This window comes from Anser brachyrhynchus, assembly GCF_964034855.1.
Source record: "Anser brachyrhynchus genome assembly, chromosome: Z".
NCBI classification, from domain to species: Eukaryota; Metazoa; Chordata; class Aves; order Anseriformes; family Anatidae; genus Anser; species Anser brachyrhynchus.
This window is the reverse complement of record NC_137697.1, coordinates 45,033,418-45,060,074: the sequence shown is the minus strand read 5'-3', so window position 1 is coordinate 45,060,074 and position 26,657 is coordinate 45,033,418. Positions and strand designations below refer to the sequence as shown.

The 26,657-nt window shown below is 39.5% G+C and overlaps 1 long non-coding RNA gene across 1 annotated transcript; it reads left to right on the top strand.

Annotated features, from left to right (window-relative positions):
• The first annotated feature begins 320 nt into the window (after positions 1-320).
• LOC308185447 lies at positions 321-26,439 on the top strand. The gene is made up of 3 exons (XR_013943389.1): positions 321-519; positions 20,417-20,562; positions 20,680-26,439. It is a non-coding gene; the product is annotated as an uncharacterized lncRNA (long non-coding RNA).
• Positions 26,440-26,657: the final 218 nt, after the last annotated feature.

The following is a 26,657-nucleotide window of genomic DNA, read 5'->3' as shown; positions in this document are numbered from 1 at the left end:
CTTGTGAAACATTTCATGGAGTGGGGAAGGGAAGCAGCATGCTGCCTGTTTTAAGAAAAAGCCTTAAATATAGCTATTTTGCACTCAGTATAACAATGAAGGCCGTTGGGAAGTATTCCCTTTGTGCTTTGGCTTGCAGCCTGTAAATGGAGGAGCAAAGCCAGCGCCATAGCTGGTACAGCTGGGGCTGTGCTGACTCACCCGCACTGAGGCCCTGACTCTCGCTGTGGCACGTGGTGCTATTTATTTCCTTTTGCTGCTTGTCCTGTCCATCGGTTAAAGGTTGCAGCTATTTGTGGCAGAGGCAGTGGGGCAGGGGGTGGCTCATCACTGCGGTTATCACAGTTCACAGGAAGGCAGTGAGAGCTCCAAACTCAGCTCCATGATGAGAAAGAAAGGAGCAGGGCTACAACCTGTCACTGCTGGCATACAAGCACAGCTCTGCTTCTCTGTGTCATGGGGGCAGTAACCTTTGAGACAGAGTGGGCAGAAGGGACGGTATTTTCCAGAAGTCATGAGGTACTACTGGCTTTTGCTACTTCTTAACCTGTACAAGGGCACCTCGATCAAAGCTAACACAAATTTACAGACTATTAACCAAAGGTAATGACAGGGTGCATACAAAAAATGTTGCTGTTGTTGCATCAATACTGCCTAAAGCAACGTGTTGTCAATATTTATGAAGCCGCATTAACAGTGTTTCTCTCTCTGGCCTAGGATTTCTCTCCTGTACCGGGGTCTGTCTTCAGACACTATGGATTTGATTTTATTTTAAAAGAAGACAACTTTTCTTCGTAATTACACTGAAAGAGGGAGGTAATGTCTTCAACCAAAAAAAGAATGTAGACCGGTGTTCAAGTGAGGCAATTTGATTCTTGTGTGGAGCTTGGAAGTCGCTAGCTGAGGACTATTCTGGGGACTGAGCTTGCCAGCATCTCTGGTATGTTTGGAGGCATTCCAAAGAGATATTTTTGTAAACCACTGGGATAAGTCAGTCTGTTAAGGGGAATTTAATACTGCTGGGCAGTCACTTTAAGTCAATCTATCTGTGGATGTTGCTAACTTCATTACAGCAAAAAGAGGAAATTCACACCAGTTGCCATACCGCAGCACAGGATTTTTCCTTAGCACTCTCAAAGTCCAGCAGAAGTTTTCTGAAGACATGCTGGCAGTTCGGTTTTGTGATAGCTCACTTTTACTTTCCATGGAGAAACTGGACCAGACTTTGAATGGAAACAGTACTATTCCAGTCCACAAAGCAGTCTCTGGCACATTGCTGTGCCTCATAAGAATAAGTGTTCACTGTGGAATGACCTGAAATATTAATGAGATGGGAAAGAGAGGATCTGTGCGCTAATGCAGCTGTGCTCAGGCCAGTCTGCAGCTCTGCATCACTCTGGTACAGACTCTCGCTTATTACATTGGTTTCTGTAGAAAATCTTATGCAATCTTTAAAAACTCTTCTTGAAATGAGTATTTCTTGATGTTAGTGAAGCAAATATACTTATGCACTGTGGACAAAGAAGTAGAATGTGTAAATTTTTGCAAATAGCACATTTATGTTAGTTTGTTTGGCAAACAATCTAACTGTGAGGAGTTTAAGTCAAAGGCTACTGCAGAGAAAGAAAGCCAAATAAGGACAGAGAGAAGACGCTTGATAGGCATGAGGGAGTAAAGCTGTCGTACTCCAGATGAGATTTTAAGACTTTTATATCTCAGTTATGACCCTTAAAGCAAAATGCTGGCCCAAACAGTGAGCTGAGATGGGAGCCTGTTCTCAGCAATGTGTGGGGTGTATGTTTGTGAGAACTGCTCTGATGCTATTTCTCCACTGCAGTCAGAGGTTTGGATGCAACTGGTGTTGAGCTAGCTACAACGTGAGCTAGCTTTAAAGTACCCACAGAAATCCATAGCTCTGTGCGCTCTGCAAGAGCCATGCAGTGGTTACTGCTGTATATGTTCTCATGTGCTGGACCTGCACAGAAATGTCTGCTATTGCCATGCAGCTAGCAGGATCTGAGCTCGCCTTCAAAGGCAGGTGAAGTGGTGTGACCAGCGGGTTGAGAGGAGTGATTCTCCCCCTCTCCTCCACTCTTGTGAGACCACACCTGGAGCACTGCGTTCAGCTCTGGGGCCTGGACATGGACCTGTTGCAGTGAGTCCAGAGGAGGGCCACAAGGATGTTCAGAGGGCTGGAGCACCTCTCCCGCGAAGACAGGCTGAGAGAGTTGGGCTATTTCAGGTGGAGAAGAGAAGGAGCCAGGTAGATTTTATAGCAGCCTTCCAGTGCCTAAAGGGGGCCTACAAGAAAGCTCTTTGCAAGGAAATGTAGTGATAGAACAAGGAATAACGGTTTTAAACTAAAAGAGGGTTTTTAGACTAAGACAAAATTATTTGCTGTGAGGGTGGTGAGGCACTGGCACAGGTTGCCCAGAGAAGCTGTGGATGCCCCATCCCTGGAGGTGTTCAAGGCCAGACTGGATGGGGCTTTGAGCATCCTGATTCAGTGGAAGGTGTCTCTGGCTTGGAAGGGGAGTTGGAACTAGATGATCTTTAAGGTCCCTTTCAAACCAAATCATTCTACAGCTTTATGATTCTGGGTTGGGATCCAGAAGTACAGCTGTGCTAGCAGAGAGAGAAAAAGAACCATCAAACAACTGATGTAGTTGGCAGCAAAGCAGACTTCTCCCTCACCGGAGATGGACTTTATAGAAAAGAATTTGGTGTTAATAAGAAAAAATGTATAAAAACAACTTGTCTTATTTTCTCTTTGCTCTGCTTGCTTTGTATTCTGAAGAGATACATAAAGCTTGATTTCAAAAAAATAAAATAAAATAAAATAAATAATTCTGAGAATCATAGCTTAGTCAGCTTTTACTACCCATGTTTCCAGAAGAAAGGCTTGTGGGTACTAAATGGGTCTGGACCTGTGGGCCTGATGGGATTGTTACACAGGGATTTTGCAGGTTGGAGATCTATACAGATGTACTAGAACTACACATGTCAGCAGTGATTTCACTGGACATTTTCAAGAGGTCTAGCTTGGGAGATGTAAGCTTTGTTATGATCTGTAGACCATTTGCTAGGAATTTACACTCAGTTAGTTTGGTGCAAAGATCAACAAATTTGTCAGCCCTTGTCAGTGACCACCAAGAAGCAGCCCATAGATCCCAAGGACTGCAGGAAAGAATCCCAAAACCTTTGATCTACAACATGACTGGGTGTGTGGCCATGACCAAAAATTTCTTTGATACAAAATCTCATTTTTTTTCATCCTGGCTTACTGAAATATGCTTAGTCTGTAAATAACATGTTAATGTTATTTAATGTTACATCTTTCATGAAAACAAAGCTATTTCTTTCCTACAATTTACATCCTATTTTCAGTGCTTCTGGATTTCTACAGAATTTCAGATCTACTTTCTGCAGCAAAGTTTTGGATTTTATTTTATTATTTTTAAAATATAGATTTGATGTCATTTCTGCAGCATCGATAACTGTGGCTGCCATGGCTCCTGCTCTTGTGTCAGTGTTACGATGCAAGCAGCTGACACTTCATTGCAATTTCTCTTTTTCCCCTTTTGGCACACAGACTAATCAACCCCCATCATGACTTCAGAGGTCTGCATTGTTATCTCCATGGTCTAGCAGGAACAGAAGGGAGTGAAAGGTTAAGGGCTTTTCAAGGCAGATACAAAGAACACTTATCATCAGTGCTAAGACAGGATCTGTGAAGCATAGGTTTCTGGCCCATGCTGAAGTCGCTGTGCCTTAGACAACAAGGCAGTAGAAAATGCATCTGTTTTATATAGAGGGAAAGCTACTGGTGCTGTAACTTCTCCCAGCATGTTACTTAGGCTAGTGCAAAAACTCCAGGGGAGTTGTGGGATTTGGTGCAGCATTGTTCTGGCACCTTGATAACCAGTGCCTGAATTAGCCTATACTTTCATGTTATGGATTTGATTTTCATTGAGATTCTCCATTTTTGGTAGATTGTTTTAAAAATCTTGCCTTGTCTCTTTAAATCGGTATTATAGGTTTAAATTTGGAGAACTGATATTGAGAATTAAATATTAACATCCAAGCAAAGAACTGCTTTGCACACTATGAGGCCATGGGGGAAAAAAGATTTTTTACTGTCTATTCCACGTGGAGAAAAAATGACAAAGGCTGGAGTGGGAACATTGCATCATAAAGTATGTTTAATTGTCCCCAGTTTGAGACAGCAGAAAGACTTATGTGAGTTCCTAATCTTTGTAATCCTGTGTCTGATTCTGGTGATCACTTCAGACTCCAATGTAAATCAAAGCAGACCTATGGTACTTTAATCTTGTGACATTAGTCACAGTATCCTTGTCACAGAAAAAGAAATGAATTTACAAAGTTTATGTAGTTGGAGGTTCCCATTCTTATGAGCTGATTCCATGTGACCTTGGTTTCTTGTGATCAACTTTAGCAGCATTACTTCGGTATAACTGAGAATCAGCCTCCAAACTTCTGAACATATCAAGAACGAATTGGTAGTGTGCCACACTGATGTTTAATACATGTGCAGTCATTTTTTTAATAAAATAGGTTTTGAGAAGCAACATCGTTGGTTGTTGTCCTTTAATAGGTTCTATAAGAACTGTAATATTATTATGGGTGATAACATGCTTTTTTAGAGGCTTTATGACATGGCAGAATGTAGCTTTCTTCCTGGTATTTGCCTGATAGTCACGGGGTGAGTCTCATAAAGGAGGAATTAGAATTACCATTAATAGCACCATTTCTATTCTGTCACTCTGTTTTTGGCTAGGCGTTACCATTGGTTGAGATTTGGGTCTTTTATTTTAACTATTTTATTTTGCTTTTTATATTTGTTTAAACTTTAGACAGTTTTTGTCAGAGTCTTGAACGTTGCCTCATAACCTATATAGACTGGCCATAAAACATTACTGTGTAGTTGCCAGTTATATAAAATGAGATGTTTCCTCTCTTTACCATTTGGATTTCTCAGTGTCAGGAGACTGTATTATAACATTTCTGCTTTCCTTTCCTAAAAACGGTTGGCATAAGATCACTTTTTTCTCTTCCTTCTTTGTCATTTCAGATATTTCTGCCTTAGTTTCTTTACTGCAGTTCTTTCTTCTGTTTGTGACTCAAAACTCAGATGTTCCTGTCTGCTTGTTCCAAAGCTTTACTTCCCTGAGAAAGGGCCATTTCCAGGTGTCATGAAGCAAAAAGACATGTTGCAGTGGCCAAGGTAGCAAAATATACAGTGAAAGAATTTTAACAATCAGATATTTAAAACAGTTGAGAACTGTGATTTTTTTGTGTGTCTCTTTATCCCTATGACCTAAGCTTATGGGTTACCCTATCAAAAGTATTATTTGTAGTCATTGTAGCTCCTACTATAGATGTGGACAAACAACTTCCATTATTGTTAACTTCAAAAGACAACCAAAAGACTTGGTTGTGTACAAAAATGCAGCTTCTTCCCTTGAAGCATCATAAGATGTTGGTGACACAATTACACCAGCAGTTATAACAGTGTAAATTTGCCATATGGTGTAATGTTTTCAACTTTTCCTGAGTTTCTCTCTAGCCATCGAGAAAATAGCAGTTATTAAATTAGAGGAATGCTTATTTATACAACAATTAAAATTGGAGTTCAGAGGTGATAATGGAATGGTTTTGTGGAATTTGATTGATAGTAAGCACTGGTTGGCTGATGTGTTCTTAGTTGCATAGCAGCAGACAGAAATAATAAAATCACAATTCAATAAATTTGTCTTGAAGTTTAAGCCATAGACTGAGAAAGATCTTGCCTAAAACACACGGATAATGTAGAAATAACTTACAGAATGGTATATCAAGATTAGAAAGCTTACAGTGTTTAGAAAATAATTATTCACAATTGCTAGTTAATGCATTTTATTAATCTTATACAGCATTACAAGTATGCATACCTGTATGTTAACGGGTATTAGTTTACATGCTTTGAAATGTTTCTTGATCTATTCAACCTCATATTTACCAAAAGATTTTTTTTTTCTCAAAAAGAAACCAGTGCATTTACATAAAGAAAGATGTAGTTAGCTGCATACAACTAAACTCATGATGCTATTACCTGAAGCAGAGCTGCATACAACTAAACTCATGATGCTATTACCTGAAGCAGTCACTGCTGTGACACGTGTATACAGGCATGTTTCTCTAACTGGACATGTAACAGCATAAAATCCTAATGTAAGCAAGCACAAAGTGGCTATTTCAGTATGTCCACTGGAAATTGCTACTGTACACCTTCATTGTGGAGGCTGAATCTACGTCTGCATAATAGAGACATATACAGTATGTCTACTATCCTTGTAGTTTGTGGAGGAAAATACTCTTCAGCTCTTGAGTAACAACTTCAATATTACTAGTAGCATGGCCACAGCACTGAAAAACATTGTGGCTCAGCACTGAACAGATCCTGAATAGGATCAGCAGCTCTTGCTAAGCCCTTTGTAGCTGCTTAGTGCTGATAACCAAGATACAGGGTTTATAGTGAAATGGAATAAACCTTACAGGCATCCCCATCCCTCTGGACTGTAGCATGAGCCATGGTCTCTGTAAATCTCAGAATAAAAAGTCTTTGTGCCAGCTCACTATTATAATTTTATATTTAGATGGCTGTCACGATGTAAAAATAAAAATAAAACCCTGGATAAGACCCATTAGTTCCTATTATAGGATAAAATAGTGTTTGTGAAGTATGAAGTTACGCTAACATACAAATGATGTATCATCAGGAAAGATCAAGAGAGGATTTATTTATTTGTTTATTTTATATGTGCTCAGAAACATTAGCAGAACATGTTGGTTAATACACAGAATCACAAAAATTAGAGGGCATGCAGGGAGATATGGTTAGATGATGTTGCTCAGGGCTGTGTCCAGTTGTGTTCTGAATATCTGCAAGGTTGGAGATCCCACAGCTTCTTGGGCAGCTGTTCAAGTATTCAAATGTTCTCCAATGGAAAAAAAAAATAATCTTGTTGGAATCTCCTATGTTGAAACTTTTGCCTACTGCTGCCTGTCCTTGCACCTCTGAGAAAAGTCTGTCTCCATCTTCTCTTTGCCCTCCAACGGGATCAGCTGTAGGCAGCAGTAAGGTCTCCTGTGAATTTTCTCTCCTCCAGGTCAAACAATCTCATCTTCTTCAGCCTGTCCTCACTTGTGAAGGGCTTCAGCCTCCTGACCATCCTGGAGACAGCTGGACTTGTTCCTGTATAGCCATGTTGGTCTTATGCTAGTGAGACACAACCTGGACACAGTTCACCATACATGATGCTGACCCTAGTGCCTAATAGAGAAATATCACTGTCCTGGTTCTGCTGGCTACACCCTTGCTACTACAGCCTGGGATATGGCTGGCTGCCTTCACCACAAGAGCAGAAAGCTGGTTTATGCTGCTTTCTTCCCAGCAACACTGTTCAGTAACTCTGGGTGCATTTTCTTGCAATGAAATAGTCATGCTGGAAGCTCAGCTGCCAAAAGTCTACTGTGATGGAGGTTATTTTACAGGGCATTTTGTTTCATGTGGGGAAAACTAAATAGAGGGTATATTTGTTCCTTGACAATTTCAACTATAAGTTTTCAAATTTAGAGAAACAATTGTGGATTATGCCAAACACAACTTTAACAATCTCATTTTCTTCACCTCTTTGTGAAGAAGTACAGCAGGGGCATATCTGATGATTCTGTACTGGCAGCATGCAAAGAAATCAATTTCCTTTTGATTTACAGTCTTTTTCAAATCTCCCTTGAAGACCGTATCCATTCAGTCCTCCTCTTCCTCCCAAAACAGAGTGAAAGAAAACAAAAAACATAGAAATCCACCAAGACCAAGAGAAAAACACCCTTTCTGCAATCAATTTCAATGGCTGTTTGGGCATGCATGGATTGTTCCTGTCTTAGCATGCCAATCAGTAGCTGGAAAAGGGAGGAGGACTGGTCGGTAGTTTAATTCCTCTTCATAAAGCTATTTGGTAAATCCTTTTCAGTAAGTTGAGTACCTAAGTATATCAGTTACTCTAGTAAAACTCATTACCTCTTCCTAGAGTCTTCCTAACGTGCTTAGACCACTTTGTCATAAATGATAATAGAGCTATTAAAAACCAAGGTATTACGCAGTGACTGATGGTTGAACTGATTTTCCCACAGCAGAATAGGAGAGCCTCCCATGTAATAGTTTTATGAGTGTTGCCAACATACATTTTCATTTTAGCAGCTAGATTTTAAGAGCAGGGATTAATGACGAATCATTATCACTGCTGAAATGCAATCTACCTATAAGTAACCATAAAGCTATTTTCCCTGTCCTGTCAAGCATGTATATCAATTGCTGGATATGCCAGAGATTGTGTGGACAGCTTTTAATTTTCAGTGTACGGGACTTTGGTTTTCCACAGTTCCACTCAGCTAACACAGTTTAGATAACGTGCACCCAGGGAAAGTGTCTTTCCATTGCACATGAAGATGTACAGCTACCATCTATATTTTGATAGCAAATTTATTAGAAAGAAAGACCTGCCTGTGCTGAGTGAGGCTAGGTCAACAAGCACTATTCATTTTTCAGATGTAACAAGAGGAAATATAAATATTTTCTTGAAACCTAAATGATTGTGTCATTTCCTGACATTTTCCTTTCAAAAATTGAAAGTGAAAGAAGTGCATATTTCTAAAATCCTTCTGGAGTACCAGAGCAGGGTTCCTGGGAAATGGCTCAGTTAGGTCCATTTTCTCCTTATTAGTTATGAAAATCCTGCCCATTATTTCTCTAGGAAAGGGATTTCTAAATCTACAAGCCCTCTGCTGAAAAGAAAATTTCATCTCTGTAGAATCATGACAGGAAGTTCAATAATCTAAGCAAATAAAATGAAGTAATTTTATTAGGGTTATATTATTAATTGTGATTATTGTTCTAGACCACTGGACAACTTCTATTGATTTCAGTTTCCAAAATCAAGACAAGTGTGTAAGATCTGTATTTTGTCTTTGCTTATTGCCAGGACTACATCTGATCCCCATTTGATAGAGTTATATTATGAGGAAAGAAAGTTCACATAAGATCAGTTCTGTGTGGATAAGACAGTGTGCTCAGCTTCAGGCTGTAACACACTGCGTGCAAATTATATTTTCAGGGGTTGAACTCACAGCCAGAAGAGCACATGTAGATGTGGGAGCACATGAAGGACATAACACAAGGCTGTTAGTGAACAAAACCTACCTCCTGCCACCTGAACACTGTTTACTGTTGATTCAAGAGCAGAGCTGGACATGCTGGGAATTACAGACCTGACAATCATAGCACGTACAAAGCTTAAGTGGGAGTCTAAAAAAGTATTACATTTCTTTCAGATAGGATTGCCTGTCTTCAAAAAGTGGTCAAGTATTGCTCTTTGTAGTGACAAAATGTTTACAGTGCTGAAGAGCTTTTGTATGGTAGGCCTGAAAGTGTGTTTTTGTCAGGGTTATTGTAGTGGTAGGAGCTTTGATATCCTGTTTTATTTGTTCACACATTTTTTCCTTTGAATTGCGTATGAAAAAATATAAAAACTGGAATATATAACCACTCTTCTGTGCCTGATGATAGGAGGTAGGGCAATGCAAAACACTGACCTAGAAAAATTGGAAAATTTAAACAATTTAAACTCAGGTTTGGATAAGTTTGAAACAGTTAAGCATAACTGTTAGTGAAAACAGACAAAGAAAAACCACCACCAAAAAAACTTCTTCAACTTGTAATACAAGATCAATTAAATCTCTTTTGCACCTTGATAACAGTAAGGAGCCAATAACTTGATTGCTTGTTTTTACCAGCTCTGTATAAATAAACAAAGTCAATCACAGGAACTCATACATAGCTCTGTAAGGGGTTAGTATCTATGTAGTACAAACTCCCAACTCAAAGCAGAACATACCAGAAGCAACATGGATCAGAAAGAAGAATATTCTGAGATACTAATGAAAACCTCTTCTGACTTGTGTATGTGTGAGTCAGAAAAGCAGAAAGAGGTACCCACTCTTGATCCCTACACACAGCAGGTATTACAGAGGTCTGAAGGGGCAGGGAGCAATATGATCTGACAGATCACAGAGAACTATGTTGGCTGCAACAACCTAACTTGGAAAAAGAGAACCGTTTTGCTCTTAGCTGACCCAAGCAACCAGGAGCATTGTGTTGCCTTTGACATTTCATTGCACTGCTGAATTTGATCAAATGTGAAGATAAAAAAATAATTTAAAAGTGCGGGTATTTCTATTTTAAGTTAATGGGATTACTCAGTATGCAACGGTATCTATTTCAGGCTCTTCTTTTATATCTATCAGTTTGCCAGTAAAAGTCATCAGAAAAGAAAGCTTCTTATTTGTGGAAATTGTTCTTGACCATGTCTAGTGTATCATAAACAATTCAGTTCAGACTACATAACAGCTTGCTTTCCTTAACATTACTCAGAATACTCTATTCTGAAACGTAGCCATTGTTTACACTATCTGGTTAGCTGTGCTGATGTGCAGTAAACAATCCACTTCAAGTTAAACAATTCTAATGTAGTAATTATGTCTGGAAAGTGTATGGGACAGTCAAAGGCATCACTGTAGAATCAGCCATACTGAGGACCACTGCAGGTGTGTCTCATATGCTACGGTCATAACTTGAACATAAAGGCTTTGTACTCAGCTTGCTGTGGGGTTTGTGCTGATGGACTACCTGGCTGCAGGAAAGTAGCTGACCCTTTGCCATAAACTGGGCACTGCATTAGATGAGTCTGATAACACTGTTTGTAGGCTGTCTAGAAAGCTTGTCATAAAGCTAAAGTTAACTTGGTCACAGAAAATTTGCGGAGAGGAGGATCCACAGATGGATAATGGAAAAAATTGGACCTTTTTCGTACTATATCAATAACCTTTAATAATATTCCAAAAGTGGATACCTGCACAACCTTAGCAAGGGAATACGCACCATATGTTGTGAGTACTTGTATGTACATTGGTTTATTTTCTACATTTGAGGTCTTAAAAACTAAAGTAAAAATAGTAGTTGCCGAAGTACATTTTTTCCCAGTAAAAATGTGATTATATTGGGATATTGCAGGTAATTTGCAGACATACTTTAGTCCCTTATGTCCTTAATGTAATTTTCCTATAAGTATTACCTTTTGCTAACCTTGTTTTTAACAGCATTCAGGCAACTACTCTGAACTATTTTGTATATTCAGTAATCTGCTTTTTCATATTTTTTTAAAAAAAGCTATGAAAATGATACTAGTGATAACTTGGAAAACAAGATGTAAAAATAACAAACCTCCAGTGTATCTGATGAATTTAACTACTTCACATTATGTTGTCAATTAGTTTAACCATTTCCCCTCCACATTATAATAACAAAATTTCACATCTGCAAAATACATAGTCTGTGTGTGGGATATACCCATTATAATTACGTAAAGTAAAACTGAAGCTAAAATGTAAAAGTCATAATTAAAGTATATCTCTGGAATGTTATGTAAGAATTGGAAAATATACACACTGAATAATATAAATTTTTGTAAGTTGCTGGATTTCCAGTCTTCACAGTGCTGGATTTCAGAACTGAGAGACGCTTACAGATTATTCTGATTGTGGGACTGTATTTGGGGCTGGTATAGCTGTCAATGTGAAAACCTAACCACATGCTTGTGGAGGACCAGGGGCTGCTGCAGCTGTGTGCTCAGTTCTGGCAGCAGGTTCCTGAGGAGTTGCTTCATCCCTTGTACGAGCACCAGGGCTGGTCAGCGACCCTGTGGTTTCACAGCAGGCTCCCTGTCTCCTTTCACTGAGAGCTGCCTCAGTTTGTCTGCAGCTCTCCGTAGCCCCAGGGAACAACTTTGTCCGTCAGAGGCGGCTGGGGCAGCGTGCCTGCTGGTGTGTCACCTGCACCACACTGCCAAGCACACGCCTTCCTCTCGAGGCTGTGAGGGAAGTGGCTAGAGCCCATAAGCCCACTTCATCCTCCCCTGCCAAGGGAAAGCTCAATGGAGCGGTGAATCAAACACATCCAACCTGGATCCAGCCCAAGAGGCTCACAGTTGCTCTTAGGGTGGTGCTCCTCGGTGTACACATTGCTAGTGAAAGGACGAGCTTGAAAACATGGCCTGAAGAGTGGGAGGAAAGACCTGCAGAAACAGGTTATAATTACGGATATGGAGGAGGAGAGGAGCAGCCAGCAGGGCCCAGCAGGCGCAGCTCCTGCTGCTGACCACCGAAGGAAGGAGCGCGGCGCTGTGCCACGGAGGAGGTGCTCTGTGCATGGACCGCAGAGAGATCACAACGAGCTCGTGAGCCCGCAAGGCAAACATGGTTCTCTGAACATCTATTTCCTGTAATCTCAGTTCACGCTGGGCTTTTTATTGTCTTTTTAAGCTTAATTGAGGATAAGATAAAACAAAATCCTTGTAGGGGAACCTTGGCCTAAGTCCCCTCAGGCATCTACTGCCACAGCTGGGTACTTGGTCCATGCTGGACACACTCCCTGTGTGCTATTACTGGGAGCTTTTTCTGTCTTCTCCTTGTTTTCCAGCCTCTCCTTAAAAAATGTAAAAGTTACGGCGGTACATCTGAGCTGTACACAGCCCAGAGACATTTAATGCTCACATTTAGGCAAAATTTGTTTGCCAGCCATTGACATTTATGAGAGTAACTAAAGTTCAATCTTTCCTGAGCAGAAGATTCCATATCCGAACCCAAAATGGTTACATCAGCAGTACAGAGATTTAAATAAAAACATGTTTGGCTTAAATTGTCATTCATCTAGAGGTTGCAGTAATGAATTACACAAAGAAAATTATTAAGCATACCAGTGTAAACTGGTGCAATTGCTTGCTACTGTAAGTATGACCTAAATCACTCTTGGCAGTAGGCTAGGTGTGGAAGTCACATAGGAAAAAGTCTTTGGCTCTTGCAGATTGTCTTGGCCACCCTTCCTGGCAGTACTATTCATGCACTGATGGTAAAGGTGTCTGAACTTAATGAGTGAATTAAAGTATTACCTTCGAAACAATGACAATAATCAGTTTTGAAACAGTTCAGAAATAAGCATTTATATTAAACAATGAGATGCTGACAAGTTAGGGAGTGATACAGGTACGTGATGTGTGAAACGGATTCCCGCATATTGACAGCAGGTTGATTAACCTCACAAAATCTGAAACCACACATTTTCTGGGTGCCTAAGTTAAGGAGCAACACAACTTTGCCACAGGTCACTCCATGACTGGCTGGAGTGTGCTGGATCTCCCTGCAGAGGAATGGTACTTTACTTAGGGCTGCTTTTAGTAAAAGGATTTATGCTGCAGCATGGCCCCTTCCAAGGGCAAGTAAATCTTTCAGTGCAAGGTAAGATGAACATGAGCAAAGGAAAAAGAGTTTATTTTCTCATTCATGCTCCACAGAGCTAGCATGCTAGCATTTTTTGCAGTTATACTAGGAGCATGAATGTGAACAGGATGACAGACTGGGGTGAGTGGGCTGCCTCTAACAAGTAATGACTAAACTTCGTGGAAAGTGGTACATGGACTCCAGAAAGACCACATCATTATGGTCAGAAAAAAATGCAACAAAAAGACAGGGAAACACAGCCAGACTGAGAGAAAAGGGAAGCAATCAATCTCGCATACACTTACAGAAGTGTGCAACAAGACCAAAACTAACAGACACACACAAACAGAGACATTGAGGGGGAAAAAAAAAAAAAAAAGCCAATGAAAGAAATGGGATTAACATAGAAACCACAGGAAATCATGTGGTTACACTAAGATATCACTCCCATCATTGCACACCATCTAGTTTTCAGTAACAGAGATCTGCCAAGGCCTGACCACCACTGTAAGCTCCACCCGCTCTTGTAAAATGGAAGCTCAGCAATTTTTGATTTATTTTCCAAAAACTGCATGGGGCTGAAGTGACAGAGATGATGTACTATTTTATGTAAAACTGGACATTTTAGATGGGACAAAGGCTGTTTCCTCTTTCGTTCAAGGTATCCTTTCAAAGGAGGAGCTATTGTCTCTTTTTTTTTTTTTTTTTTTATTTTGTTTTAACAGAAGCAAACCAAGCACTCTTTAGAGAATATACTGACTTTTAAAATGCAAATCAGTGTAGCTGCTGAATGTTTCTCAAACTATATAAAGACATCTAAAATGGTTGTTGTGAGGGTTGTGTCTCTGGGAGTACCTTCTGGCATGTCCCTGCATTTTGCGGTAACTGATGGCAGAAGATGCCATCGGGGGGACATGCACAAAGTGCCTGTCTGTATTCTGATATGTGTTATTTACCTCTTTATTAAGCACACTTCTAAAGGAAAAGGTCCAACTTGGATTTCTACATAAATGCCACCCAGAAAATTTGCAATGACTTTAGTAAGGGCATTTTCATCCCTGTTTAATCTTTTATCTTAAATAACACACCTTGGCAGCAGCTAGTCAGAAAAGTGTTAAAGGACAAGCTCCACTGGCGTGATGGATTTCTAGCCAGAAACCCTGCTGAGCTTTGGGGTGAGATATACTGTTATGTTAGCTGGGAGGGAGGGGAAGAAGAGAGGAGATGTATGGGTGAGAGAGACTGACTGACTGGTTGACCCTGAGTGAGGTTCCCCAGAACTCTTGTTCACTGTGCAAGGGCAAATATTTGTAAGGAAACCTGAGACAAAGGCATACGAATGAGGTAGGGCACGAGAGTAACGGGGATCACCTCTACTGGAGCAAGAGACCCTGGTTGACTGATGTCTGTGACTCGTGGCTGAGTTGGTTTTCAGCTGCAGCAAGTGAATATGTTTCTGATTCTTAGCAAGGCAGTTTTAGTCCTTGTAGGATAGAGGGAAGAATGAGTGGCACAGACTGATATGTGAACATAACCCGAAATCTCTAGTGTTCTGAGCTACTGTGGTGGGAACAAAATATCCCTCTTTTCTGTAAGTCTGTTCAGGGCTATGAGCTTTGCAACAAGGCTGATGATGAGCTGTAACTCTGTGGAGTAAGAAGGACTATTGCTTGTGGACCAGGTAAGTTGTCAGGACCTGCATGTCCTACACAGGGCACAGGCTGTGAGCTCTCTGCCCCTGGGGTTTACACTGATAAAGCAGGATGAGTATCTTACTCTTTCAGAAAGCGAAAATGGGGCTGAGGGGCCCACAGACAGGATCAATGTGTCACCTCCAGAGATGGTACTGGTTGCTGTTCTTTTTTCTCTTTCACTTTTTTTCCTCTCTCCTCCTACAACCCATCTGGGAGGCAAAAAAAAAAAAAAAGAGGGAAAGGTGCTTACAGACATGGGCTTGCCCACTCTCAGAGTGGGCAGATCTTCCTGAGAAAGGCAGAACTGTCCTAAATTTGTCTGGATTTTTATTTATTTTTTTTTTCTTCATAGCATCAGCAAAAGGTGTCTAGACTCCAGGAGAAATGAGAGTCTCAAGTTTCCTGCAGCTTAAGAGCGGTGAGGGTCCCAGCAGGTGGAGCCTTGTGTTGGAAACTTCCAAGATTCAGCTCTTGGAAGAAAAGGGCTGTGAGGCCTTGAAGTATAGGAGGCCTTGCATGAGGCTAGGGAGCTGTGAACACAATGTATGAAGATACATAGGGGCTTGAATACATAGATGTCGTGGAACATGTTCCTCCAGACTGGACTTTCTGTGGTTACCCCCAAATGGAGACTATGAATAGTGCCCTATACTCATGTACCAGATGCTGAAGTATGCCTGATTTTAAATATACGTGTGCACAGGCCTGCGTGCACGTATGCACATATATACACACACACAGAGGTCATGCAGTGAAACAAGATTGTAGTCTGCTGTTACAAACTCATAGAAAATGTCTGTGCTATGATTCACCTAGAGCTAGGGCTAATATCCTGACTGCCTGAATGGAACTAGTATTTGGCTGTTCCTTTTCCTGATAATTTCAGGTTTGTTTGCTCTTATTTCTGTGCTCTTCACACTTAATTTACAAGTGGCTAAAAGCCAGATTCTCTGAGAACTTAGTCCCTTTGCAGACATTCTCAATTATTTATGCCTTTCTTTAATAGTGAGTCTATTGTTCTTCTGCCTTGTCTGCAATGAATCCATCTCCTCTATGTGAGGAGTATTTTCTGTCATACAAGGATGTTCCATTTTTTTTGCAACAGCTAGTCTCAAATTACCAAAAAGCTAAACAGTTTTTGTAGGTGATGATTTAAAGTGATCTTCATTGGAGCACATAACTATAATGCAGTGGGCAGAACAGTAATCCTCAAAGGAAAGAACTTACTTGGGGAAAAAGAGTGACTGATTCCCCATTTCTATGAACATATGTTAACCAGATTACACTCCAAAAAATATCCTTACAGTAGACAGCTGTGCAATTCTCGTTTTTGTTAGGAGTAGAAATGTGATGTACATGGGTAGTGCCCCATCATCTTTGTTTTTTGCCTGTTTATAGTCTCCTTGTTTTCTTTATCGTCATCACTTTCCTCATAAGTGACTAGGTTTCTAGTTTTTATTGTTGTTTTTGACTAATTCTTTTCCCTACCTTGTCTTCTGCTTTCAAGCATTGTTCAGCACAGGGCTATTCTGTCCATGCTTACTAGCAAGCACTCTTGCTATAGATCATTTACAGTGCTTCTGCTATGACTGTTTCTCAGAAGGGTCTGCTGAGGTTTTTACCTGATCCCGTTCAACATTGATTTCTGTACTCCTCTCTGCACCATTTTAAACATAGTATTTTCTGTTAGCCAATGTAGTCCAATTGTCCTCCTGTACTCTGCTCTGGTGACTCTGCACCTTGAGTACTGTGTTCAGCTTTGGGCCCCTCACTACAAGAAGGACATTGGGGTGCTCGAGGAAGTCCAGAGAAGGTCTACGAAGCTGGTAAAGGGCCTGGAACACAAGTCCTATGGGGAGCAGCTGAGGGAACTGGGATTGTTTAGTCTGGGGAAGGGGAGGCTCAGGGGAGACCTCATTGCTCTCTACAACTACCTGAAAGGAAGGTGTGGGGAGCTGGGGGTCAGCCTCTTCTCCTAGGTAACTAGTGATGGGACTAGAAGGAATGGCCTCAAGTTGTGCCAGGGAAGGTTTAGGTTTGAAATTAGGAGACATTTCTTCTCAGAAAGAGCAGTCAGGCACTGGAACAGGTTGCCCAGGGAGGTGGTGGAGTCACTGTCCCTGGGGGTGTTCAAGGAAGGGTTGGACGTGGTGCATAGGGACATGGTTTAGTGTGTGACATTGGTGGTAGGGGGATGGTGGGACCCAATGATCTTGGAGATCTTTTCCGACCTTAATGATTCTGTGATTCTATGATTCTTCCATTCTGACTCCCTTCCTCCAAACACTCGCTTGTTACTTGCCTTCAGGTAACTTTCTTCAGCTTTTTCTTGGCTTTTTTTATGGTTACTATGAAAATTTATGTGTGCTTAAAACATTTCTGGGAATTTCCTACTCTTTAAACATTGAGTAGTTTTCTACCAAAACAATAATTTCCTTTTCCTATCTTCCTCAGTTTAAAAGCTGAAAGAGAAAGAATTTAACAGGGCATGCTTTTACATAAATACGGTCAAAAAAAAAAAAATCACATATATATTCTAGTGAACAATGTTGCAAGCCACCTAAAGAGAGCTTTACACAAGGAATATTGATAAAGATAGCAAATGATACAACAGGATCGATAAATTTCCTCCACATATTTATTTTGTTTAATGAACTAATAGTAGTAGTTGTTTAAACATTTTTAGCTGTGAACTTATTTGGTAAATCCTGCATATTGGTCAAAAGAATGTTTGTTCTGTATGGGCCTTATGCAGGTTATCATTTCTATCTGTACATATTCTGTATGTAAAACTTATGAGATCATAATTTTCCCGCATTTCTTAATCAATAAGCTAAGTCAATGTTAACTAGGTAAAGCTGAAGGAGAAAATGGTCCTTCATGTCCACAGCCATAAGAAACAGGCAGAATTCTTGGCACGTATATATAACTGCATATACTTAACAATAGATTTATTTTTTTTAAGCTTGAAAGCAGCACGTCTAACAAACAAAATTAATTTCAATTTTACTGTGACTAATTCTCCATCTCAGAGCTCTCAGTTTACTTATTTTGCCATACAGATGGCCCAAACCGGTGTATGTGAGTGAGAATACATGTGTGTTAAGTAAATACTGGTCTTTCTCTATTTCTAAAACATGAAACTAAAATGAAGAACCAAAGCAACTTGCCAGTAAGAATCGTAAATCATATTAGGATGTTTATCTAAGTATTTTGAATAATTATATCCAAGGATGAGGTATAAATGGACAAACACTTTAAAATCCCTGCTCTGTTTCCAAACAATAAGTTCCTTGTTAAAATTTGAGATTTACTGTATGTATGAGCTAGTCTAACTGGACAAAACACTTTTCTAAATAGTTCAATTTTCTGCTTTTTAAATCAGCTTGTCTGTAGAAACTGTTTCTCCTAGGCCCATTACATATTAAAATTAGCAAAAAGTTGAGGTGATTTTTTTTTTTTTTTAATTTCACAGAGGGTGGTTTACTGAATGCCCATCCGTAGGTCTATAATATAGTGGTGCTTCACAAATGTGTGTTTATGGTTCGTATAGATACACTTAATGAAACGGAAAAGTAATGAATTTCTAGAACTATGCCTGAACAATTATTATATTAGTGTTATTTAACAGTGGAGACTGCTGTACTAAAGTTTTGTAGCTTCTACCAGACCATTGGCCCCTTTGTTATTTTTACTTAAATTGATTCTCTGTTCATATTTTAAAACCTCACCCACTTTCCTGGTAAAATTACACTGTCAGAACTTTTTTTTAAGGCACTTTGAAAAGGCACTAATATTAATGCTGTGAAAACCTACCACAAATGCCAACCAATTGCAAAGAAAAACTGAATTTTCCATTGTAGGCTCAGCCTCAGTTTTACTGCTGTAAGCAGTTGTGTTTTAGCTACTGAAAATCTGATAATCTGATGTCTAAAAAACATGTAACAGAATGACATAGCTAGGAAAAGAGGACGGAGATAAGTGTTGCTTTTGTCTTTAGTGAAATAACAAGTTTCTTCTTTTGTACCAGCACACTTCAGTAATTTTATTGCTATAGTTTCTTTTTAGTCACTTAGCAGACTGGCCATCAAAACAGATAGTTAAATAGCTGTCCTTCTTTCCCTACAACTTGGATAAAAATGCTGATCCATTTTATCTAAGATTTTAGATTTGCTTCAACTGTATTAAGAAGAAACCTACATTAAAGGAATCCTGTGATCCCGGTGTTTCAGGAATTGCTGACTGAAACAGCAACTGTTCAGATAAATATGGTATCAATTGTCCAAGTCGTGTGAATCTTCTGCTATATAAACCTCTGCTTTAAAAATGAACTTCAGTTTGGTTGCCTTGAAGCTGTAGGAAGAAAACACTAATTAGGAAGAACAATGTAATAGAGCTTAACAATGTGTAAATCAATGAAATATGAATTCCTTAAAATGCAAACAAAACCCCTGAAAAGTCAACCAAAAGGGGGTGGGAAAGGGTGGGAAACAAGACAGTGTTGTATTCCTAGAATTTGTTATGAGGATGTGGAAAAAATCCATGCCCAGCACACATACTCGCCAGAAATCTCTCTTTAGACAAAGACACAGGAAAAAAAATCTGCCTGTTGAACTGACATATTGCTTAATCAAGGTTTCACAACCAGAATTACTCCCTACTATTTAGAGAGTGATTGAGTTGGCTGAATACATCTCGCTATTGTAGAAACTTTAGTTTTTATGGTTAGCTAAGAAACTAAGCTTGTGCACTTACGATGCCCATTTCCCTTACTTTTTTTATCCAGCTTTAATTTTTCAGTGAAATTCAAAATGGGAGCAACAATCTTGTAGATAAATTTCCAGAGAAACAAAAGCTACAAGGGAGACAAGGCACTAGTTAGTGCACCTAGTTTTTTTGCATCTGCAGAAGGGAACTAGGAGGAGAAGGAAGAAATAGAGGACATGGGCAAAAGGAGAATTACGAGTTGGAACTGCTGTGGTGTACATAAAAAGAAGAATCTGCAAAAACAAAAAAAACACGGCCCATTTAGTTTTGCTGTCTGGGGGAACATGTCTTTTGTAGTCAGTCTTCTGCATATAATGACAAACTTACAGATAGCTTTACAGGTTTCATCTCAAACTTGGCTGTTGGCTACTAGAAGTACTTTGAACCAGAGTTTGGAGTCACTTTTGCCTCTTTGATGTCACTAAAGTATGAACTACAGCCCTTGTGCTGTCGGCTGAAGCCTCTGAACTCCTCAGTGAGAACACAGGGAACAGTGCTGGAAAAGTCTATCATAGAGTGGGTTCTGCTCACAACAGAAATCCTAGCAATTGTCATTTATTTTCTAGGTTCTTCTGGAAAATATGCTTTATATTAGTAGATTTAAAGTGGAAGTGTTTGGTGTGCTAGATATGGCCCTGGACTCCCCCTCTGGATCACAGGAGATGAGAAGCAAGAACATTGAGGCTCTGGATCAATCTTGCAGCTGTTGTGGGTAATGCTCAGCAGTTTCTAAAACCCTTCTCCACTTAAGAGTGTATTGAAATGCTGTCTGCATTCTGGCAGCCAGAAAGAACTCAAGCTGATGTCTTCCCTCCCTCTCTCATTTCAGGTATTTACAGAAGGAAAAAGAACTTGGAGATGTCCCATGGCTGGCTCATTTAAATGACTATACAGTTCTGCTTCTTGTGAAAAAAAAAAAAAAGAAAGAAAAAAGAAAAAAAAAAAAGAGAGAGAGAAATCTTCAGAACTCCCATTCTGCTCTGGCCCAGAGTTCTTACCTCAATGAATCAGTGTGATCACACTTCCGAGTTTATAAATTGCAGCTTGAACACAGATTTCTACATAACCCATTGATATCTATATAAGCCAATAAAGCTGCTGAAGGTGGGAATTTCAGCTGGAGAGATGTCTGACTACAGAAGCATATTGTGCTATGATTATAGATGGGCTAGGGACTTGTGACTATTGTACTGAAATCCTGGACTGTTTTCTATAGATGGTTCTCTCAAAGGAAGAAAGAAAGAGTAGTCTACAATTAGGCCACAATTAGTCCATGATGACTCTCATTATCAATGCTCGTGATAAATAAAAATATAGCTGCTTCAGAATATGTGTCAAGGAGAATTTTCTAATCCAAGGCAATTACTAATTGTTTTTCTTCCTTTGAAAGCAGATTTCTGCACTCAATTTCACTTCGCTATTGTCATTAGTAGCAACTGAAGTGAGCTGGAGGGCAGATGCTTGAAGAAAGAATGGTGTGAGCAGTGTGAATTTTTAAATTAAAAAAAAAAAAAAGGCCGACTGGGTTGCCTAAGTTTTCTAAAATCAGTGTACGTTGGGATACTACCAAATATCACCAAAAAGGAATTTCATATTCATGAGCAGTCTGAGTTCCAAGGAAAAAAACGCTCTTCCATTCTTCTGGTTAATTTGGTTTTGGAAATTTTTTTTCCTTCATAGTCACTTAAAACATCTGAGATGTAATAACATTTTAAATGTTCTGGACTGCAAAGGTTCAGGAACAGATTCACTGGCAGGTGAACCATTCTTGCCTCACAGTATGGCAACTCAGGTGAGAGGAACTGTGAAGATCACAGTTACTCATGGTGCTGGCTACTAGCATCTAGTCCCAATCCTTTTGACTTCTTTTCCTACTTTTGGAATACTTGAAAATAACAACTTCTAGAGAAGACAGTGAGATCATTTACTTACTTCCACCACATTAACACTATTGAAATCCTTTTTGGATTTTCCTGTATCATTTTAGATTTGTCTTGCTGAGATAAATTTTGCATGTGTTTTGACTTTTGTTGTAGTGTGACTTAGGCATCTAAGTACAATTTGAAAGTTTTCACCCCTTCTCAGCTGACTATGAAATGTTCTTTGCTTAGTCAGAGCAAGAAAATAATCCAAACCTTACTATATTGCTATAGCTTTGAAGCAGTGATTCAAATACTGCAAGGCTTGAAATAAATGTTTATAAGCTGTTATAAAATAAAGTTTATGAAGACCTCAGAGATACTAAAGATGCTTGGAAGATGTTTCTTTAGGCTAAACATGCCATTTATAGTTACAATCTTTGGCATAGGGTTTACCTCCTTGTCTTGTGTGACCCACAGATGGTGTCATATGTAACAGATATCATCTTGTGGAATCATTATTAGTTGTCATCAGCTGGCTATCACCCCGTCTCTCTGATAGGTGGAAGAACATATCAGTGTGCTGTTGTTGTGTTTTAACCCGGCTGGCAGCTAAACACCACACAGCCGTTCGCTCACCCTCCCCCCTCCCTCTCTGGGATGGGGGAGAGAAACGGGAAAGTGAAGCCTGTGAGTTGAGATAAAGACAGTTTATTAAGACAGGAAAATAATAATAACAATAATAATAATAGTGATAATGATAATAGTATTAATAATAATAATGTGTAAGAAACAAGTGATGCACAATGCAATTGTTCACCACCCGCTGACCGATGCCCAGCCTATCCCCGAGCAGCCGGCCCCCCACCCCGGCCAGCCACCCCTATATATTGTTTAGCATGACGTCAGATGGTATGGAATACCCCTTTGGCCAGTTTGGGTCAGCTGTCCTGGGTCTGTCCCCTCCCAGCTCCTGCTGCACCCCCAGCCTGCTCGCTGGCAGGACAGAGCGAGAAGCTGAAAAGTCCTTGGCCTGGTGTAAACACTGCTCTGCAACAATTAAAACATCAGCATGTTATCAGCGCTCTTCTCATCCTAATCCAAAACATAGCACCCTACCAGCTACTAGGAGGAAAATTAACTCTGTCCTAACTGGAACCAGGACAGCTGTTCAGATATATAGCATTCTCTTAATGGAGATCAATAGGAGGCTTGTGATAATCAGATGTTGCTTTGGGCATTTGGTACCTATACTGGAAAACACATAGCCAGAAAAACATTGCAAGAGCAAAGCAAAATTCCCTTCCCTTCCATATTGTGAAAGTAAAGCTATACTATATTCAAAGATCATTTGGTATGCCAGTAAACGTATACCATTGTACCATTGTGGTTGAAACCCACAAACAAGTTTGGAACAAGAATGTGCAGCATAAAAGGTGCCAAAGGAAAGCAGGCATAATGAATACTGAAAGCTCTGGCATCTGTAGCTGCTGGTATGCTGTGAAAATAAGACTAATTTTCTCACCAATTAAGCCACAGGAACTGGATTCCAGCATGTTGAATTGATGGAAGATTTCATCACTACATTCAACAGGAGGAAAGAATAATTTTGCTGTGGGCTTGCAGTCTATTTGAACTTCTCTATTTCTTTCAAAGGATGTTCAGTGGTATTCAGATGCTATAAGTAAAGGTAAGAAGCATTTAGAGGGGAATCTGAGGTTGCAGTCTGAGGTAGAGAAGTTATGACTTGATGGTTTGTAAAATGACTTTGCAAGTTACTGCCCCATGGCAGAGCATGTGGACATGCTAAGGTTCTCTGTTGCAGGCAAGACAACTAATTTTATAGTTGCATTTTGCTGAATGTCAAAAAGACTTGACTTTTTGTCATTTTGACTTCTTAGTGGATTTTGAGATACTGACCTATCCATGTTACTGGATTCATGACTCATCCTCCCTCTTCTCCCCTTCAGAAAGCATAAGTTCTATACACTCTTATTACTATACACTGTTTAATTTCAAAGCTAAAACTTTGTTAGTCTGTTTGGTTATTAAATGTAGAAGAGTACTTCATAGAATAGTCTTTTAACATTCTTTCACTTCACATTCTTGACTGAAAATATGAAAGTGTTTGGAGGCAGTTTGTTATCTTGCACTTCACTTTTGTTGGCAATGTTAGTGTTGATCTACCATGGAATATTTGATTTGGAACCTGACGTTTTTGCAAAATATAATTCATTTCAAAATGTTAGGTATTCAGCACTTCTCTAGAGTGTGAAAACTTGAATTTTCAATAAGCGGTACTTTTACCTATGACTTATGAAATACAGAAATCTTGGTTCAATTTTTTGGAATTTTGGAAGACTGTGATACCACACACAGAATTTTAAATCAAACAGATCAGGAGTGTTAGACATCTATGTGTCTTTGTAAATTCAAGCTCTGAATTTACAGATTGTGATTAAATCTAACTGTACAGAAATATGTTCCTTTCCAAATTTGATTTCCATACAGTCATTGCTTTGTTGAAAGTGAACTGTGAATCTCCAGTCACTTAGAGCAATCCATGGCACTGTGCCCTAGTCCTTTCATTGCAACACCAAAGCAAACTTACTCCTTTTGCCAACTACTTGTGTCACTTTTACCATAGGCATGGTAGCTAGCCTACTGAAACTGCTTTCCTAAAGCAGCTGTGGTACCCAGGAGTACGCTTTTTCCTCAAAGGCAATGAAAAAGTTTCCTTTTGTTTGCTTATAATTCACCCTGGAATAGAAAGAATAAGCATTCTAGAGGATAGGTGAAACTTTGGACTGAAGTTTTCTTAGCCACATGATTTTAAAAATATGTGTAAGAAACACAGGTTTAATATATGAATGTTAGGAAAAGGTTTTCCAAAGCACAAAACATATAAAAAAAATACACCCCAGTGTTATACAAAATTCACACATAGCTACTTTATTAGTTTGAAGGAGGTGATACATCAGGCTTGTTATGAAAAAAATATATATATTTCTTGGAAACAGATATATCACTTTCTAATCCTAAGGTATTTGGAGAAATCATATGCTGCAGACCAGTGACTGAACCAAATGGAAAGACCTTAATGGAAAGACACATGGATCTGATCAGTTAAATAAGGCTGTGCTCATTAAATATTCTATCTGAAGTATGCTGTCCCCAAAAGCAAAATAATATAATACTGAAGCTGAATGTCTTCACCAGCTTTGTTGTAGATGATTGAGTGTGGGTTGAGTCATGACAGTTCTTTTCATTGTTATGAAAGCTCAAAACCTTTCTAAAGAAATATTTTCCTTTATGAAAATCGATGTTCCCTCAGCATCTTCTGTGGGGAAAAGATCACTTCTGGCATACTTCTTCCATGGGTTAAGTCCTAAATAAGCCATATTTGGAAGTCAATTTAGAAACCAGCATCTGCCTGAGCTTTTGGAGTGCCTCTTTAGAGCTATATATCTGACTCGAAATATCTTTTCTCCTAATCCTATTCTGCAGGACTTGCTCCCCAGTGATATTATGCCTCTTGTAATGCACAGTAGTTTCTGCTTGTCTTTCTGTTTCAGTTCCACCAGGTAGAACAGCAGATTTTTATTCCCCAGCTAGAATAAAAATACCTTTTCAATTGGCCCAGCTGTTGTTCTCTTGTCCTTTGCAATGCATGAGAGATGGAGAGCAGCTGAGACATCTGCTAGGTTGAAAGCCAAAGCCTGAACTGGTTCCTTCCTACTTGTGAACAGATGGGAAGTAGTCTCTGCCCTGACTCATGGGACAAAGGTTCATGCAAATTGCCTAGTATCAGCATGCTTCCTTGAAAATGATAATCTTAGCACTTTTGTGGACCATTTGCAGCGAGTCTAAAAATTGCACCATCCTGACAAAAAATAAAGCAGATTGATCACCTCCAAAAGACAGTTTGATTAAGAGAACAAGCAGAAGACATGAAAACAACATTTTATTCTCTAGGAAATAATGAGGCTATCAGAGAAATGGAAGACAGATTTGTTGCTAAATGTTAAAATTTAAGAGCTTAAGCCCTGACCTGGCTGTGTAACAGGGAAGAACTGCCCCTGCAGTTGATAGCCCACTGCCTCTCCTCAGGCGGCTGCTAGGAGATAAGAAACTACCATAAGACTCTAAAATAGCAACAAAACTCAAAAGAAAGGTGTCACGTCAGCCAGACATCTGTCTGTCTGTTGTTGCATGTGATACAGCCTACAGGGGCTGCAGTTCCAGTGGGAACAGGCTGTAGCTGCAAGATCACCGTGACAGCAACAGCACATACATCAAAAGCAATGCACTGGTAGGAGAACAAGAGGCGGCAATTATAAAATGGTTGGAGTGAAGTGATGGTGCATCACCTCCTTTTATTTGGAGAGTTTTTCTCTTAACATGGCATTATAACATGGCACTGTGCATTGTAATATGCTGCTGTCTGCGATGTCAGATAGGAAAAAGGTGGTTGTGATATAAAGAGGGTTCCTTTCAGCTTCTTGTTACAGAATACCTGAGATAGAAAGGATACTCATAGACACCTGTAAAGTACACATCATTGCAGTGTACAAAATAAATTTCTGTTAAATAAACAGAATGACATGCTTTGATTCCACTGGAAATTGACATGCTGTCAGGATGTGAGCACTTATGAGATAATTTTTCAAAGAATATGTATGTTCTATGTATTCTAAATTATCATTCAAATAAAATAGACATGTTAAATACGTTTTTTTGTCATGCAGTTGTGACAGTGCAAAAGATCATTGGTTTCGTTCCATGAAATACCTTGTTTTTCCAGAAACAAGCTGTGAGGTTGTTCAGCTTTAACCAAAACCCATCAAACATGGTATAATTTTCTCATTTACTTCACTGGGAGAAGACTTCTGTTGCTATAACTATACTATTCATAGACTTAAAAGCTTCATTATTAAAATGTGTATTA